Source organism: Lissotriton helveticus, chromosome 1_1, assembly GCF_964261635.1.
Source record: "Lissotriton helveticus chromosome 1_1, aLisHel1.1, whole genome shotgun sequence".
NCBI classification, from domain to species: domain Eukaryota; kingdom Metazoa; phylum Chordata; class Amphibia; order Caudata; family Salamandridae; genus Lissotriton; species Lissotriton helveticus.
The window spans coordinates 726,553,890-726,568,632 of record NC_136057.1 but is presented as its reverse complement, the minus strand read 5'-3'; the positions used below and the strand labels follow the sequence as shown (position 1 = coordinate 726,568,632).

The 14,743-nt window shown below is 39.2% G+C and overlaps 1 protein-coding gene across 1 annotated transcript in view; it reads right to left on the bottom strand.

Annotated features, from left to right (window-relative positions):
* Window positions 1–14,743, bottom strand: part of LOC144770636 (podocan-like) — a 77,027-nt gene that overhangs the window by 49,659 nt on the left and 12,625 nt on the right. The gene's annotated exons all lie outside the window — the stretch shown is intronic.

Here is a 14,743-nt window from a genome sequence, read left to right as displayed (position 1 = left end):
GGGGCCCCATTGACCATCCAAACATCCCCTTTCAGGTGAGTCTGCCTGCAAGGAGAGCGCTAATCCCCTTCAAAAGTGGAGGCGGGTTGCCCCCTGCACTGTAAAAACATGGAGCAGCTTTAAAGCAGCAGCTCTGTTTTTAACATGAATGTGCTGCCCCCAGGGTTGCGTGAGTTCATGGCTGCCTTGGGGGCAGCACATCCACCATAATGTGGCGCATTTTCCTGAATTGCTTTTGGCGCACATTTTAAAAGGTGTACGCAGCGCAATCCAAAAAAATGATCCTCCTCTATAATATGGCCCCATTTCTTCAATTTCTTCAGAGCTTCCATTATGAGGCAAATATAAGGTAAACATTAAGGGCATTCTGTAAATGCATCAAAATACATATTTTTCTGGATTGTTCAGGTGGAAGGCAGGAGTACCCCTCTTTGGTCTTCAAAGGGCTTCCAAGGGCTAGAATCATGCCATATTTTCTGATTAAGAAACTATTTACATTTTAGATCTAGATCAGGATTGGGCATCAAACTGTGGTTAGAGATCAAATGTGTCATGATTTCTGTATTTAACTCTAATCCGGTTGGACCTCTGTGATTTTCTGCGAACACCCACAAAATGTACTGTTTTTGACTGATCTTTATATTTAATACACTTTTTACCGCCATAAGGCAGACACAAAATTGTTTGTGATCACATATGATACAGGTAACTCTTTCAAGAGTTTCTGATGCCCACTCTTTGGACACCCTTAATTTGTGTTCAAAAAGGTTTATTGGCCAAGTATACTACCCCCACAATTTGGGATTCACAATTTCAGATCCAAATACCATTATTTCAGACCAAGGTCTTTGGTTTGGCCACACTTTCGGATAATGAACCACCGGAAAGTATATAAGTAGAGGCCTATCTATCTATCTATCTATCTATCTATCTATCTATCTATCTATCTATCTATCTATCTATCTATCTATCTATCTATCTATCTATCTATCTATCTATCTATCTATCTATCTATCTATCTATCTATCTATCTATCTATCTATCTATCTATCTATCTATCTATCTATCTATCTATCTATCTATCTATCTATCTATCTATCTATCCATCTATCTATCAGTCTGTCTGTTTGATCTGCAGATGCACAGTTTAATATGCTATTTAGTGTAATGTTGGAAGGGTCATTACTCATGAAAGACAAAGCCTTAAGATAGTCATTATGACCCTTGATCCCTCAACAATGCTATAAAAACATAATATATTCTTTGCATCTATATGAATGATTTATGCAATGGCATTGTTTCATGTGTATTTGTTTTAATACCAGCATTTAAGTAAAACCAGGATGCAAGCAGATAAATGTATGCAGCAAGGTAATATCACACTATCAGTGACTATTAAGAGAATTGCTTCTCTGAGTAAAGTACATGTAATTTATGAAGTTAGGTATGTCATAAGATCTTCGCTTATATAAAAATAAAACTAGAAATTCACTGAAAACAATAAAGGTGAAAGTGATGATTCAGTTAGGTGTTGAAATAATAAGGAATTAGTTAGGAAGGACTACAATATTCAAAGTCCAAACTTAAAAAATATACAGACTGTGTTTGACTCTAGACATAATATGTCTTTTTTGCTGCTTTTAAAATTTGTTCGGAATTTTTGGATAATATTGCTAGTCGACACATACTTTAATTAAGGTATGAGGTAGATTTGAGATATTTCTACAAATACGTATAAAATTGATGTATGTTAGATTCAGGATAAGCATTACTGAAGAATTGTGATTATTATTTTGTTTAAATTTGATGATATATTTTCATTCTGCTGAGTAGATAAATCAATAATGTTTGTTCTGCAAATGATAGTGTTTATGCAATTTGTCTCTTCCTAAACGCGCCATAGTGATAGTGTGTTCTCATATAAATCAGAGCGCTAGTTATGAAGTGAAAACATCATTTGGAGCATATACTTATAGAAGATATACAAATTGTGTTCTTTTATAGATACACTGAGCCTTCCACGCTGTTTTTTAAAAATGGTTTGAAAAGTCAATAACACCATCAGCAGATACAGATTGTTACTAATGTATGAGTTGGAGTGCAAATTCTGTCACACATGCATATATAATCTATGTATGCCTGATCTAGGATAGATAATATTGATAAATGATGGTGCCTTATAAATATGTCTAATATGGTACATTGAATCTATTGAGTAGATAAGAGAATGGAGTTTGATCTAATGATGACATTACTTATGTTAATTTTTCTTTCACTTACGTGATATAGTGCTAACATGCCTTTATACAGATCAAAGCTATGATGCGAGATTCACTGAAGGAGACTGTGTTCTTGTGATTTTCTGTTCCCTTCCTTTGCTAAAATGATTGTGTCATAAAGGTTAGGCGATATGCTGAGTGGCTTCCCGTTATTTTATAATTAACATGATTAGAATCATGTCTAACCATGAGGGCGACTACTAGCAGTACATTGTTAGCGTAATAATGAATGGTAATGAATTGTATAGTTTTTATGTATTGTATGTTTTCATTATGATTCCATTGTAAATACTGTTTTGTAATTGCTTTTAGCCCTGAAGAAGTCCCATGAGGGATGAAACGCGTTGGCAAGCAATTGTGTGGTGCTTTTAAAGAATAAAGTGTTTTCTCAATAAAAGGATTATACTGGCTACAATCAAGAGAAACTCTCATCTGTTATTTTCATCTGGGAAGCTATTCATCAATACATTGTTCTATTGTTCAGATATGATGTACTAGGATATCCTTACATAATAGTACTTGTTTTTCTCGGGTGCAGGGTCAACCTTGAGGTCTTGAAATAAGATAACTAACATTTAACAAGAACAAAAAACACTTACATTTACCATTAGTAGGTTAATTAGCTAATTTAATTATGCCTTGCACCCCACCAAACTCTGCTTATGACCTCACATATTACATCACTCATGGTATGTTAAATGATGAAAAATTGAAAACATCTCAAACAATATAACTGATGACCTCAGAATACCACAGTAGACATTCACTACATAGAGTTACTCTGTGTAACTCTATGTAGCGGTCCATAGCATGGAAATAGTATAAGCCCTTGGGGCAAGTGTGACTGTGCATGTTGAAAGTTATATGGTGCATTGTTTACCAATCACTAAAGTTTGGGTGCAAGTATTACTCCATGTTAAACAAAGTAAAGGCTGAGTATGCTTAATGTGGGTTGCAGAGGTGTGTTTGAAAGTAGGTTAAGGCTTAAAGGCAAATGTGAAATATCCTCACAATTACAGACAGCAACAAATGATTACATTTTTGTATGACGCAGGCTTGAAACTTCATATTAGCACACAACACGATTTTCGCAGGAAACCCTGCTTCTTCAAGGCTGTATATCTAGAAAAAGCTTATTAATCGTATTTCTCAAAAGTGACAGGTTTTTGCTAAATCTCCCTCTTATGTTTGAAATTATCTCAGGTTTTCTAACAAATTTATATATCCATTGATTGCATCCATCATAATAACAGCAGATTCAATTGACAGTTCATCTTCTATCTGATTGACAAACTCTACAACAATGTACGGTATAGATGTGCTAAGGAAACACTCCCTTCCCTATGTTAGAAGTAGGTTTATCGGATGTACAGATTGACATAGATTTTCAATATCCCAGTGCCCTCTTACTTCCCCTTTTTCTGCGTCGAACCATGATACTAGCTGTAATTACTTGAATCTAGATAGCCCTGCACCAATCCTAGCCCTCAGATATTCCCAGGCGTGAATCCCGTCTGAATCTGACAAGTCGGACCAGGTATTAATGCTTGCTCTCCTAATTGGTACTCCCAGGCTGTCTCTAAGGCAGCAAGGTGTTCCGGGGGAATCCCAAATAGGAGCCAGGTCTGAGTAAGTCAGTCAGTCAGTCAGTCAGTATGGTATAACCACCTATTAGAAGCCGAAGATTTGGAGATTCAATCTTTATCCACGGCCTGGAATCAAACCACCCTTGAACCCTCAATAGATGCCCTTTTCAAGCCTTCATTGAAAACACTATACAAATACATCAAACCTGCTAGTCTAAAAAAGAATCACTTTTTTGTCATCAATAGGCTTTACTACACTCCAGTAAAGAAAATGTACATGCCTGCAGATTACACAAAGGCCCTTAAAGAAGGGTCTTAATACTTATATACACACACCGGTGTAGACAGCTACGCAAAACATGATTATACAATAGTAAGGTGATTTAGACAAAATAGTTTTTCATTTTTATTTTCATATTATCAAAAAGACACTTTATCAGGTTTTAATAGAATAAATACATCATCAAGGTGATACTCAACAACACATTGTTGTAATTACCATGTCCCACATACCTCAATCAAATACACAATCATACTATCAAGCTATCATACATTCCAAGTAACACAGTCATTCATACAACACAGAACAATATTAATACGTCTTAAAAACACATCGAGATGTTTGAACTAACACACATGAGGATTAGATGACAAACGGAGTAGGAATAAAGACAATCCAACTCCCCACAACGGTTGGAACGCCAACGCGCATTTCAGTGTCTGGCCCCAGCCGGGGCTACACCTTCATCAGGGCGAGGATGGACAAGTAGTGCGGGACAACACACCTGTATGCAAAAATCAGGATCAAACTTCCCTCCGATTATAGTTAGACTCCGGGAGGGAACAATAGGCTCCGATATACCTTGGGTGATATCTAGATCCGCACTCGATAAGTTTCTCAACGATGGCCAGAAGCGGACGGGAGCATTCAAAGCAGTCAAGCCTGTGATTCGACCAACCGACAGTGTAGGGAGGCTCAAGCTGGATACAAGTCCCCACAGCACATAAAATGGATATCTTGGAGCTGAAGATGACTTCCCCAGAGCAAATATAGGTCGGGGTAACAGCAACACCGCTGTCTAGGAATGCTTACTACACTCTGTCTAGGAATGCTTACTACACTCCAGCCAAGGTAGCCAAGTTTGCCCCTACTCCAATACCAAAATGCCCCAGATGTAGATGCCTATTGCCAATGGCCTTCATATTTTTTTTGAGTGCCCGACCTAAAAACTTACTGGAAGGAGGTTGGTGATACTCTTGAAGATATTTTTAAAGTTAATATTGATGTTAATTTATCACTAGTCTTCTTTGGGGATGATGTTTTTTTTTTGTCAGACAGCACCGCAATCTCACCGTGGGTTACTATTATATCTGGTATTACTCGCACGGAGGGAGATTTGCAAAAAGTGGAAAGACCCTCCTTCTCCGAAGAGAGAGGACTGGCTTCCAGCCACATTTGCAATGGCTCGGCTGGAACATGATGGGGAAGGTCACAATTTGACAAACATCTGGCTGCCCCTTAAGAGGTGGGGTCGCAACTGAAGATTAATATAGCTGGTCCTATGATTACACCAAGTCCCCTCACAAATGGGACCGGTCGGGTGACCTAAGCAAGTGCGGTAAGCCGGGAGCCCTACAGAATAAAAACATCGGCTTCATAAGACCCGCCTAAGCTTATTGTTGAGATATGGACAATTCTTTTTTTTTTTTTCAAAGAAGTAGGTTTTTCCAGTCCAGCTTGTTTCTGCTAATTAATCTTGCCTTCACAAATCCAACAAGGATACTTCACCCTCAGTCCACCGTGATGTAGACACCAAAATGGGGATGCATAGTGAGTCTTGTTGCTCAGCCCTGTAGACAGCACACACTGAATAGTGGATGTTGGCCACTCATGGTGGGTTGGATACATGGACCACTGCAATCACAGGGAAGAAGAGCTAAATGAACTACTACAGTCCAAAAATGGTGAAGACCGTCAATTTTTCCAATCATGAGTTAGAAACAGTAGAATGATCTCTCTTACAATTAGTACTTCCTTTTAGTCCTCATGAAGACTTTAATGATACTCAAATTCACTTATTCCTATTGATTATAAAATTGAAACTTCTAAAAATGCACCAAAAATAGTGATTTTTCAATTGCCTTGAATGCTGCCTGCACTTTGAAGAGTGGAGAGAGATCCCCTAGAAGGCGGGTGCCGTGACTCAATCAGTGTGCCTCCTAAGGGCATGTTTCCCTTTGCACCCTAAAACGTTGAAGGGCAGAAGCAAAGTGATTCCCTCATTTGCATGGGTCCACACCCCCAGTCAAATGAGAGAACTCCCTCTCATGATAGTGCTGGTGCTACATGTGCATCGGTTCTATCAGTATTACAGAAGGGGATGCACAAGCGTCTATTGCCCCTTTTGTTAAACAGTTAAAACGATTATATCAAATTACAAAAATCACACCTTCTGAGTAAAGTTCTAACTTTTTGCCAGATTTGGTGTAATTTCATTCAGTCATTGTTTCAGTATCAAAGAGTTCCTATTTGAATGAACATGGGAAATCATGCTTTAGGCACCCCACCACCCATCTTTCTTGACTTGATGGACCAGGTGTCTTCCCATGGAACCACTAATCTACCAATAACTACACACCGTGATGATGATTTGTTACTTCTATGTGTGCTGCAGAATATATATATATATATATATATATATATATATATATATATATATATATATATATATATATATATATATATATATATATATATATATATATATATATATGTATGTATCTTGAAAAAAACAAAGGTTCCAGTTTCCTAAACTACAGGGAGTTGGTTAAATAAACAATAGATTTCAGCTATATCCATACACAGCTGTAACTATGTTTTGTTCTCCCAAAGTCTTATGATACCTCTTTTTTTGTAGGCACTCACTGAATTACATGGAGCTCTGACCATCTGAGTGACATAGCAGATGCACTGGATTCCTGAGTCTCTGTTTTCTTATCCCCTGGCTCTAGAATTGGCCCTCATATTTCTGTATATGTGATCAACGGTGGGAGTGGAGAGAGGCAGAACTAAGTATCATTCCAGTTGGATACCATGACTAAGGTCAGTGCCCTCTTGCAAAGGACTGTAGCTCAAACAGAAACTTCTCCATCTACAATTTGGAATGCAAGACAACTTTTATTACCTAGAGCAAACTGTGACAGAACAGCCCTCCCTTGCATGCTCACATATATAAAGCCTGTCACCTATGGGCTAAAACATGCATGTCTTCTGTTTTTTTAGGATGAGTTACAGGAAGATTGTCTTCCATTTATGTCAGGATTCAAAGATTCCCTATCCTTTGGCTGAGGTACTATAATGTTACCGTCTGTTTTTTATGGAATGAGGCAAGTAAAATTACTTTTATTTGCATGAGTAGATAAATAGAGAGAATGCTGACCACCTCACTTGATGTCATTATGGATACAATCACCAATCCTCAGATTTTGAGTATCAGCCTAAAGCAGTTTAGGCAGTGACGTCTTGGTTTGCTTCCATTGACTCATTTAGACTGACACACATGATAGCAATTTGTAGATGAAAAGTTCAGTACTGGAAAAAATATCTTCTGTGACATGGAGAAAAGTAGTCACCCTAATTACCCTAATCACCTTCTGTCACACCATTCATTCACAGGAGCACAAAGGACTTTAAATATTGCATGGCTAGTTGAACTTCAGTATCTGGTAATGTTTGCACTATTGCCCAATGATTCTATCTTGTGTTTAAACGATCATTCATCTCTAAGGGACATATGACCTGATGTAAGAAATCTCAATTTGCAAAAAGTGGTCACAAATGTTGCAAAAGAAGAGGAATTTGGCAACCTGACCATTGTACTAATAGTTTAGCCTGCAAAATTCTGAATCATAGTGGCTTGCAATCTGACCTACATCATCAATTTTCATGAGGTCGGTCGTAAATTGTGACTTACCACAACTGCATGCCATCACAAGGAGGGTGGCCTGCTGGAGTCAGCAGACCACCATGTTGCTGATCACATTTTAAATAAAGTTAACTTTTTTCTCATAAATTGACCCTGTTTTCCTTAGAAGAACTGGGTTACGTTTATAAAGATGTTTTGTTTGTTTGTAGTTTGCTAACTAAATAGCAAATGGATGAACACCTTCTTTGAGCTGTCAGTAAAATGTAAATGTTTTTCAATCGGATGCTGGTCGCAAAACATTGATACATACCTTTATGAATTGCTATTTTGAAGGCATGTCCTAAATGTGCCCCTTCCACACAGTGATTTGTTATGGGTTTCAAACTCATTTTGTGATTCAGTGACATACTACAACTAGCTATTTTGCAGTTACATACCGTCAGTGATTACAATGTTATGTATATATATATATATTACCTACTGGCGGTCGCCAGTAGGTAGTTACAGTTAGGACCTAGTTACCACGTGGAAAATGGCAACATTCTGTCCGCAATAACTTTGGTGCCGATTGATGAATCTTTATGAAATTTTCAAAACTAATTCTTTGTTGAGATCAGCTCCTATTTTAAAAGTTTGGGGGTAATTAGTCAAGGGGGAGCGCTGAGAAAAAAAGGGGTCCCAAAACGCACACTTTTGTTTATTTTGTGTAAATCCGTTCTGTAGTTTTTGGGAAATATTGAAATTCACAGATATCGATATTTGGGAATTCTACCATCTGATTGGCTGAGGCGTTATGAGCATGAGCTTGCTGCTGATTGGCTGCGAGCGCTGCGAGAGTTTGCGACTAGAAAGTGTTGGCCACCATTTTGTGATTCCGTTGAAGTAAGGGGGAAAAAGCGCAAAAAATGTGGGAAAGAGGATGGTAGTAGCACTGTAACCTTTGTGGGGTGTTTAGGGAGTGCTATAGAGGGGCTGCAAAGTGAACTAATCATACCTACCGGTGTGAAAGTGCTAGGCTACGAAAATTAAGTGAGGTATTGCCTAGTGTGTGATGTTTCTAAGGTGAGCTTGTGCGCTACTCGAGGATTAAAAAGTTAGCCCACACTGTGTCTTATGCTGTGAAGTCATGTGCCCTGGCCACTGTAGTACAGTTGTGGAAGTAGTGTCAGCATGTGTTTACATCTACTAGGATGAACTACTGACCCGTACTGGTGTGAAATTCCTGGGTACGGAAAATATGTGAAGTATTGTCTAGAGACTCATGGAAGGAGGAAGTGTTGGCCGCCATGTTGTGATTCATTTGTAGCGAGTAAGAGGAATAAAAGGTGAAAAAGTGGGAAAAAGGAGGGTAGGAGCACTGTTGCCTCTGTGGGGTATTTAGGGTGTGCTATAGAGGGGGTGCAAAGTGAACCAATCATTCCTATCGGTGTGAAACTGCTAGGCTACAAAAATTAAGTGAGGTATTGCCTAGAGTGTGATGCTGTTAAGGTGAGGTGGTGCGAGACTCGGGGATTAGAGTGTGAGCCGAAATTGTGTGTTTTATGCTGTGAACTCATGTGCTGTGGCCGCTGCAGTACAGCTGTGGAAGTAGTGTCAGCATGTGTTTATAACTACTAGGACGAACTACTGACCCGTACTGGTCTGAACATTTTGGGGTACGGAAAATATATGTGGTAGCGTGTAGAGACCATGCTGCTAAATTGAGCTGCTGCCGGACTCGGGGATGAAAGCGTGGGCCCAAACTGTGTGTCATATGCTGTGAAGTCATGTGCTCTGGACGGTGTGCCACATCTGTCCAAGTAGTGTCAGCATGTAGTTATAGCTACTCTGAGGAACTTTTGTTTCAAACATTGTAACTTGTGTATGGTGCTTATGGGGTGTTATATAGGGAGTGCGAAGGTAAATGTATGTGCATGAGAGGAATTTGGTATTTGGAAAGTGGAAAGCACTGACTCCTATTGGTCTGATGGCCCTGGGGGTGTGAGGTGAGGTGCTGCTGGAGTTGAGAAGAAAGCTGATGAACTACTGACCCCTATTGTGAACTTTTAACCTGCACATGCCGTTAAATGCTCGATAAAATGTTGCAAAAGTATATCGTTAGGTTAAAAAAAAAATTATGAACTTTTAACCTGCATGTGTCGTAGAAGGTTCCAGAAAGTGTGGTGATAAAATAGGTTGAACTTGTGACCTATATGTGGCGCGGAATATTAAGTAGCTTTTCAGAAGGAAAATTGAAAATTAACCAATGGAGGTAAGTTTTGGAATGTCGTTGAAGGACTGAAGTAATCTGATTTGTTCTTTACATGTATTTATTTGAGGTGATGTTTTTAATTTTGAAAGTATTTTTTATTTCAAAGTAATATAGTGTTAGTAAAATGTGATGTTTGATATTGAAATAAGAAATATGCTTAAAGTTTCAGCTGTTGTTATATAAGTACTTTATATATGTTTTGGAATTTTTCAGAAGAAGTGTAGTTTGTCATCTTTATAGGACTGTATGGTTTTGAAAATGAGGTACAGTGTTAATCTGAGTTTGTAATGTATTCGGGGAGATAAAGAAAATGTTGCATGTTTGCAACTGATTCTTTTTGTGGAAATAGTGAGGTGGGAGGGTGGTGGTAGGAGACGTTTGTGTTATTAAGTTAAAAGCGATAAAACAAAATGCAGAAATGTTATGTGGGCAGGTTGTGGTCTTATTTTTGACACTGAGAGGTAGGTTTGAATGTAAGTCAGGGTAGGTTGTTGTACAGTGGGGCCGTGAACAATGTTTGGAGATTACATGGAGAGGAGATGGAGATAAGAAAAGTGATATGTTCCTTTCATATGTACGCATAGTTTGAATTCATGTGATCCTAAGTTGAGATATAATATGAATATGGTATCTGGTTTGTATTTGGGTATAGTTAATAGTTTTTGTAGTTTCTGACTAGTGAATAATAAAAAGGTAGATATACTAAAATATATGGTAGTAAACGTATTAATTATTGTCTGTTCTTATAGCAGTAGAAGTAGTTGGGGAGTGCTTGTTTGGAAGAGATGTTTTATAAATGTGTCAGAGATTAAAAAAATGTAAATGTGAGGTATATTTTTTGTATGACTTTGTTGACATTAGAGAACTACATGTGATTATAAGTGATACTATTTGTCAGGCTGTGTCGCTGTGGCGGATATATGTAGTTGTTGAAGTGGTTCGTGTGTTACTGATGGTGAGCTTCACTATCTATTTTGAGACACTCGCCAATTTATTCACACCATTTAAGATCTTTAATATAGATACAGTAAAGAGACTGTATATCAAAAGTTTTGGAATTAAAACTTTGTTTACTCTCCCCATGCCTTGCTATACACTTTTACAGAGTGTTTAAACGGCTTTCGGAACATATAGATGTCTAGCTAGTAAAGGTGGTGTAGTTCGAGTGGGCCCATTTATAAACCGTGATATGGGATGGTTTCTGTTTTACCCGCCAATTTGGATGTTTGAATAGTTTTTGCTGATAAGTGTTCCAGCAGACACCTGTTAAAATTAAGCCTGTGTATGGGTATAGTGGCACTACTAAATTCAAATTCAAATATCTTTATTCGGCACTTAATAAGATACCATAAAAGTACATAAAAACATTTAAAAACCACATTAAAATGATTAAGAGAAAAGGAGGGGCATAAAATTCATGTCTAAAAATTTCTGTTATCAATCTCTAATTACAGGACGTTACAATCATTTACTTCTCTTGTATTCCTTAACCTTATAGCCACTTTGATCAAACTTATTATACAAAACAGTGTGTGAGCATCTGAGGCTTCCTGCAAAAACAGGAGAGCTGTTTTTGCCTGTTTGAATTTAGCTTTTTTGAGAATCCCCACCAGGAACTTACGTCTAGGGGCTGAATAAAATGAGCATAACAGTACAAAGTGAAGGGTATCCTACGGAGACCTACTGTCGCAGCCGCAGGTACCCTTCAGCTCCAGTGATAAAGTAAATCCAGAGGGGACAGACAATAAATGATGTAACATATTAAGTCTAAAACGGGTCATATAAAATCTGTCCTGTGCATTGTACATCACTGCTAAATATGGTTCCATTCCATGTTCCTTTTTCAGTAAACTGTAGGACAAAACTGTAGATTTGCGCTTTTCGGTGACAGCCCTTCTTGTAGATGTCCATTCACCGAACAGTTTTTTGACCAACGTCTTATTCTGGGCATTTAGGGTTTCTGGTGCGGTGTAAAAATGTATGCAACTGATTGCCTCCAAGGAATCTTTTACATACTTTATCCAGGGGATATGGCTCCCTCTGTCACGATTCAGACAGTCTTTAATGATTTGCCTACTGAGGCCAGCCTCTTGATTAGTCCAGATTTTGATCCAAGCCAGGAGCGGCCTGATCTTTATTCGGTCTTCAATGTAGGGTTCTCCCAGTTCTTCATGTATAATATAAGATGGGGTACTCTGTGGCACTTTCAGTATCCTTTTAAAGAACTTATTTTCCTCCACCTGAATCTGGTGCATATGCTTATTTGTAAAACCCCACACTTCTGACCCATAGGCTGCTTTAGCGCAGCAGATTGACCTGTACAGGTTGAGTACTTGCTCCGGCGACCATCTGCCCAGTCTTCTCCCATAACCCATTATGGCCCCTGACGACGCCACCAATTTTGCCGTGTGTTTATCAGTCAGGGATTTGAAGTCTAATCGCTCATCAAATAAAACGCCTAGGTAGGAGAAGCACTGGACCAGGCCTATTTTGTAGGAGCCTATCCTATAGACAAATTTCCTGTTTGATCTTACCCCCACTGACATAACATAAGACTTTTCTAGGTTAGCTGACAGGTCAAGTGTGGCCATGAAGTTGACAAATCCATCGATCAGCCTCTGGAGCCCCCGCGGTGTTCGAGCTAACAACACTGCGTCATCCGCGTAAAGCAGGACGGGCACCGGACGATGACCTATTTGAGGGGAATCCACACTCTATTTGTATAGTTCCTTGTCCAGATTGTTGAAATATAGGGAAAATAAAAATGGCGCTAAAATGCAGCCCTGCCGCACTCCGCTCGTACATAGGAATGGTTCGGTCTTACTTCCATCTTGGTTATAGCGGACCGTTGCTGATGTATTCCAGTGTAGGGCCTTAAGGGTGTCAACTAGCTCTTGCTCCACCCCTAGGCTTGTCATCAGTGCCCATAATTTGTCTCTATTTACGCGGTCGAAGGCCGCGGAAAGGTCCATAAACCCCAAGTGGATAGCCCCCTTACTGGCAATAGTGTACTTAGCAGTCAAAAGGTATAAGTTCAGACACTGGTCGGTGGTGGGATGAAGCATGTATAACTCCTAATCACCACATGATTCTTTGAATCTCTGCTTGTCCGGACGTGGCCACGCAGAATCTAGTAAATACCCACAAGACGGGGAGTACTTTACTGATGTGGTGATTAGGAGTTATACATGCTTCATCCGACCTCGATCTTTGCTCATTTGCAGCAGTTGTACCTCCATTATATGGCCCAATGTAAATTGTAAATGTAAATGTAAATTGATACTTGTATAGCGCACTACTGACCCGCAAGGGTCTCAAGGCGCTTTTACGAATACCGCTGTGGAACCCATCCTGGCTTTCCCTGTGAGGTGTCCACTCCTGGGCACCCCCAAGGTGGAGGCCAGGCATCCTTAGCATTGTGGGGGCCGTTGTGGAGATTAAGCAAGCTATTGCCCAGAGTTGCAGAGTGGGACTCCATGATTGGAATAGGCACCGAGGCGAGAATTATTAGGTTTGTGGAATTTTTTGAGCCCAAGACCCGCTGAGGCGGGGAATTGAACCCTGGTCCCTGGCTAGACCTCTGCATCAGGGTCTGCCGCTCTAACCATTGAGCCACACTTCTCCACCTCTAACCATTGAGCCCAATGATCAACCTACCTGCAGTCTTGATCCTATTACTAACTGCTTTGGAATAGTATTTCTTTTCGCTCACTTGGACTGTTACCACTTTTATGCATATTTGATGCATTTGTGATTTTCTGCTTCCTGACTGACCACGTCACTTTCAATAGTTAGAAGATTTAGAGGTGTATTTGCCCACAACGTGGATGGTCTTTTTGTGATCTGCCTTTCCTTGGTTACTTCATGGGAGACTGCTAAAAAATAATATAGCCCTGACGAAGTTCCTAGGGAACGAAACGCGTTGGCTGAGGCCTTTTAAAGATTTACAATAATAAAGGAACTTGTTCTAACTACTATAACTGCTGCGGATTTCTTATTTTGGTGCACCATCCATTTGATATACATCTTTTAATTGATGCATACATTCCTACTTATATACCTACATACATCTGTTCCTGCACTTATCTTAAGCATCTATGAGCCCATTTGCCTATTGTAAGCACTGTGTCATTCATGCAGGCATACGCCTATATATCCATAGATACATCTGTCCCATAACCATTCCTAAGCATCTATCAGTCCACTCGTCTATCTTAAGTACTGGTACCTGTATTCATTTATCCTTCCATTCATACATTGATACATCCATCTATGTATATATGCATTGATGCATCTGGCCATGCATCCACTCGCCTTTTATTCAACAATACGTTCTTATTTTCATGCATCGTCCGCCCCCAATCCTAAATACGATGTATTATACTCATCCATCCAGCCTCTTAAGGGGTCGAAAAGGTTTGCGAAAAGCATTGACAGGTAGATTATTTTATAAAGAATAACAAAGCTTTGAGTTGCTCTTTGTGGAGCATACTTCACGATTCTTCTCTGGCGGTGTTTTAAAGAAAGGTACATATAGCGAAAGAAATGTAAAGAAGCTTTAAAGTGTAAGACGTTAATTTAGAAACATAAAGTTTTGTCGAGCAGTATATAGGTACACTGTTTAAAAGTGACCGTGACTGACGGATACTGAATACCTGTATTTCTTACATTTGAGAAAGTATGCCAGAGAGGTAATTTGGG